The sequence below is a fragment of the Bos taurus genome, chromosome 23 (genome assembly GCF_002263795.3).
Source record: "Bos taurus isolate L1 Dominette 01449 registration number 42190680 breed Hereford chromosome 23, ARS-UCD2.0, whole genome shotgun sequence".
Taxonomy (NCBI): domain Eukaryota; kingdom Metazoa; phylum Chordata; class Mammalia; order Artiodactyla; family Bovidae; genus Bos; species Bos taurus.
Genome location: NC_037350.1, coordinates 48,961,276 through 48,966,756, shown reverse-complemented (window position 1 = coordinate 48,966,756; position 5,481 = coordinate 48,961,276). Strand labels below are relative to the sequence as shown.

The following is a 5,481-nucleotide window of genomic DNA, read 5'->3' as shown; positions in this document are numbered from 1 at the left end:
GAGTCTCAGCACTGAATACCTAAACAGAGAGTGATTTCTGCTCCATGAAGCTTTCTGGCCAGAAAAGCCACAAACTCCCTTCTACTTGGCTAAGATTGTATTTTTCCTGCATTGTTTTGTCCTATATTGTACTTCCCTCAGCTCTTTGGGGGAGAGGAATGTTTGTTCAGCAGGTGCTATGTATGGTAAATTGCCAGATGCACTCACATTGCTGTATAAATAATGAACATTTCTGCATTCACAGACACTTTGATAGCAACAGTGATAATATATCTCCCTTATTTTAGCGAAAAAAAAAAAACCCCAAAACCATGTAGGTAAGAGTTTTACCTTGCTTCAGCAGATAAGACATATCGGGCTGGCACATGACCTTATTTTTCTTCGTCAAAACTGTTAGTGGAGCAGTCCATGAAACTGTTATCGAAAGGTGTGGGGTCCGCCTGCTCACCGCTCAAAAACCAGTAAGCAGACCAAGCTGGTGGAAAGGAAATTGGCTTTATTTCAGATGCCGGCAACTGTGGTGGGGGACATCTGTCCAAGGGCCGACTCCCCCACACTGGCCACCACTGGGGCAAGAACGTTTATACACAGAGTGGGGGGTACATGCAGAAACAGCACAGTCATCTCTGCCGGTCGTCAGTGGTCTGCCCAGAGTCATCTTGGTTGTTTTACGTTCAGTTAATCTTCAGTTCCATGGTTCGTTTGTTCCATTCTCTGAGGCCCGTTCTCAGAATTGTAGCAGCTCATGTCACGCATACAGTCTGGTCATCGTGTAGTTAATGTCTCCATTTGATGTTTTAGTATCTATATGACAGCTCATAGGATATGGCTCTGACTATTATCTATAGCCCTTGAGAAGGAGCTAAATGTCCTTGTTTATGCTTAATGACTACATTATTATTATTTGGTCTCCTTTGACTGTTTTCCTTTGTTCCTGCATTTCTCATTTCTCTGATTAAGCTTATTCTTCGACTAAAGCTTTCCATAGACAAAAGAGAGGCAAAGGACGTTGAGGGGGTAAGGACCACAGGGTCCTGCTCTTTTTCGAGACTGCTCCTAAAATATGCCAATTGCTTAGAATGCGAAGCTCACTGGGCTCCATCTGAGCACAACCCATCCGCCTTCCCAGTTGACTCCCCACTGTGGGATTCCCAGGTTGAGTTATCAGGGCGCTTCTTTTCCTGTGCCTTCTCCTTGCCCTCCCAGCATAACGCGTGACAACACCTGTGTGGTCAGAAGCACGGACTTGGGGCTCTGTTAGGAAACCAGACCTCCAGCCGTGTGGCCGCCAGCAAGTCCGCTGATCTCGGTGGGTCCCGTACGCATCACTGTTGTCTAGTTGCTCAGTCGTGTCCCACTCTTTTCGATTGTGTGGACTGTGCCCGCCAGGCTCCCCTGTCCATGAGATTCTCCAGGCAAGAATACTGGAGTGGGTTGCCATTCCCTCCTTCAGGGGATCTTCCTGACCCAGGGATCAAACTCAGATCTCCTGCATTGGCAGGCAGATTCTTTACCACTGAGTCACCTGCTGCTGCTGCTAAGTCTCTTCAGTCATGTCCGACTCTCTGCGACCCCATAGACGGCAGCCCACCAGGCTCCCCCGTCCCTGGGATTCTCCAGGCAAGAACACTGGAGTGGGTTGCCATTGCCTTCTCCAATGCAGGAAAGTGAAAAGTGAAAGTGAAGCCGCTCAGTCGTATCAGACTGTTCGTGACCCCATGGACTACCGCCCACCAGGCTCCTCCATCCATGGTATTTTCCAGGCAAGAGTACTGGAGCGGGGTGCCATTACAGCACAGCAGAAAAACTCAAGCGGCTCCATGTGGTGTTTTGAGATTCATCCCACCTGTAGGCCGAGTGACCTGCAGGTTGGACAGACTGCCCAAGTCCAAGGGCTTCAACGTTAGTGTCAGGACCTACATCAGTGATTTCCTGATCCCGGGCTGGGGCCTCAGGTGTAATCATCTCTCCTCTGTCCCGCCCCTCCTGCAGCTCGATGGAGACCCCTCTCACTGGGCTCTCTGGACCTGCGTCATCAGAGGTGGCTGTAGCCCACGCTTTTGCAGCAGAGCTTCTTGACGGAAGTAATGGTGATCTCCTTGCACACGCGCTCGTTGGTGTGGAAGTCGTCGCGCAGGCACGTGCAGTTCTCCTCAGTGATAACCCGGGCCGACTTCGTCACGGTGCTGTGGGAACGCAGCCCACGTAGGTGGGTCCCTGGTACAAGAGCAAGGCGGCCATTCTCCCCTGTAGGTGCCCCTGCATCCCTGCCGTCACACATCTCGGAGTCAGCAGTCATCGTCTGTTCCCACAGCCACCCTCCCAAGAGACAGCGAGCAACTTCAGGGCAGGGGCAAGGCTTCTTCATCTCTGCAGCTCCACAGTCGGCTTAGAAGATAGGAGGCGCTCAGTACACATTTTCTGAATCAATCAACTCGGGGAAGAACTCGACAGCTTCCAAGGGTAGCAGTTTATTGTTACCCTCTCTTCCTACTTAAAAAAAAACACAATTCACAAAATTCTCAACTGGGAAGCGCTGTGGCTCTCCCGCGAGTTTGAGCACAGGGTTCGCGTTGGCCTTGGGAGGATGGTCCCTCTGTCCCCACAGCCCTGGAGGAGATGGGCGGCAGCCTCTCTGGCGTGGAGGCATCGGGGCTCTGCCCGGGTCACGGTACTGGGCAGGGCCTCCAGCATCTGTCGTCTGCTGACGGCACACGGCTACAGCCTCGTCTCAGCCTTCCCTCCACTGACAGGAGCCCCTTGTCCACAGATTAGGGACAGTATGTCCACCCTCCCTGCCAGCTAACCTGCTGCTGCCAAGTCGCATCCGACTCTTAGCACCCAGGCTTCCCTGTCCTTCACTATCTCCTGGAGTTTGCTCAAATTCATGTCCATTGAGCCAGTGAAGCTATCTAACCATCTCATCCTCTTCTGCCCTCTTCTCCTCCTGCCCTCAGTCTTTCCCAGCATCAGGGTCTTTTCCAAGGAGTCGGCTCTTTGCATCAGATGGCCCAAGTGCCTCAGCAACAGTCCTTTCAGTGAATATGCAGGGTTGGTTGTCTTTAGCATTGACTGGTTTGATCTCCTTGCTGTCCAAGGGATTCTCTAGATACAGGGATGCAAAAGCATGGCGCCTGTGGGATCATAATTATGTGAAAACCAAGTCCGATTGATGGCATTGTAGATCTGGTCAGTTATAAGACTGTCAGTGAGGGGGTTGTATGGCTCAGTCTTCAATCAATACACATATAACAGGACAGAATCAAAGCCTTTCTGCAGAGTTTTTCTTTTTTTAATTTAATTTTTTTCTCATGAAGCATGTGAGATCTTAGTTCCCCAGTCAGGAATCAAAACCCAAACTTCCTGCTTTGGAAGCACAGAGTCTTACCCACTGGACCACCAGGGAAGACCCTAGAGCTTTTTTTATAAGGGGCCTGTCCAGTGAGAGTCTTCAGACCCTTTGCAACTTTGGGCAGGTTCCCACTGCTATTTTTAGTACTTTGTTCACATTTGTAAAAGATAGGTCATATTTTAGTATTTCAGATTTGAAGCTTATTAGACTTATCAAAATTTACCAGTTTATGGCAAAGGATCAAAATGAGTTTCCTGTGAATGTTTAATAATTCTTGACATTTGATAGGGAAAAGCTTATTATCAAAAAGTAGTCTTAAAGACCTAATTCCAGAATGCCAAAATGTTCTAATTGCATCACTGATAGAAGTACAGGTTAACTTATTTGTGGTAACTAGCTGTTTTCCAGAATCCTTAAAATAAAACATCCTGATAGTATAGAGAAGACAGAACTGATCTTCCAAAGACCATATTCAAGTCTAACAAAACTAAACTGAATGTATTTTCCCCCTGACCATGTCAAGATTTTGTCGTGCTTCAAGTTGGAAATTATGAACGTTTGTTAACTTAGCATTAGAGATATGTAGAAAAAGCCCCCTAATAATAGAGATTGTTTACTTATTACGACAGAGAGCTTGAGGGCAACGCGTAAGCTAAGTTGACTTGGTTTGCACGTTGTCCAGAAGTTTCCAGAAACGGGTCCTGTGACCACACACAGCATCTTCACTCACAAAAAGGTCCATGTGGGTGGTGTTGGAAATGATATTAAATATCATTTATTCTAATTCACTTATTTTATTTTGCAGAGGAAGAAACTGGGGACTGGGAAATGGAGTGGTCATGATTGCCGTTGGCCCTCAACTTCAAGGGTGTGAGTCAACTGCTAGGTGGATTTTTTCAGTAGTAAACACCACAATACCATGTGGTCTGGTGTTGGTAGAGTCTGTGGGTGCTGCGCTGTGGATACCAGGGCCTTCTAGAATTTGCATGCAGAGTTTTGACAGCATGGGGGGTCGGCACCTCTAAGTTTGGCAGTGTTCAAAGGTCAACTGTATACATTTAAAAAACGTGTAGCAGCTCCTTTCATTGTGCCCTTGAGCTGGAAAGGCTGCCGCAGCCCCTTGCCACCAGTCGTCCTGCACTGGTCAGCCTGAGAACGAGCCAGAGGGCACAGCAGGGTATGAGGGCATCGAGGGGCATGTTTTTGCCTGTCTCTGCAGTTGGAGGGAACAGCTGTTTTGCAGTCGTGGCCAATGAGAGGGGAAGTGGGCTGTGACCCGACCTGTTGGCAGGGAGTGCCCTACACTCCGGCACCCCGGCTGGTTCTCGATATTCTAGGGCCACCTGCGGCTGCTGGTGTTTCCATTAGCCCATATGAGGCCAGAAGTGGCCTGGAGTAGAGGGAGAAGCTTGTGTATGGGTTATGAACACCTCTGAGAGGTGTGTGGGTGTCACATTCTCCCCTCCTTTCAGTCTCAGGGGAGCCCATCATTATTTCAGAAATAAGGAAATGTGGAGAAGGTTCAGAATTTCAGAAATAAGGAAATGAGGAGAAGGTGCAGAATTGGGGTTTTTAAGGGGGCCCTGTGCAAGGAGACTGGGCATCTTGAGTGACTCCAAGTGGATGTTCAAACCGACTGAAGGCTTGAAGAGGTGGGGACCAAAGCCGAGTGGGATTCACCAGACCCTGTGGGTGGACCCTGAGCAGAACATGGGCACTGGAGCATCGCTGCACCGAGTCATAGACCACCAGGCACTGCTCAGACCTCAGGCGCAGCCCACACCAATGATCAAATTATTTTGGAGGACTCAGAACATTCAGGAATCATTGACAAAGCTGGGCGAGGCAAAGCGATGAAGACGGAGGAAGATAAACTGAAGGCCAGTGTGGTTCTGTGTGCAGACTGGATCCTAAACTTAGCCCCCCATTTGCTTTTGCTATTGGCAGAGCTGCTCACTGAAGTGCATCTATCAGGAGATCTGAGATACTGCAGAGAAGCAGCCTCCAATGGCTCTGGCACCAGGGACTGGTTTTGTGGAAGACAATTTTGCCACGGACGGGGGAGGGGGTGCGATGGCTTGGGGATGACCCAAGCACATTGCATGTATTATGCACTTTATTTCTATTAT

The 5,481-nt window shown here is 49.0% G+C and overlaps 1 pseudogene; it reads right to left on the bottom strand.

Moving 5' to 3' along the window:
* Nucleotides 1-1,808: 1,808 nt before the first annotated feature.
* Nucleotides 1,809-2,325, bottom strand: LOC132343587 (small ribosomal subunit protein eS17-like; annotated as a pseudogene).
* Between the last annotated feature and the right edge of the window lie 3,156 nt (nt 2,326-5,481).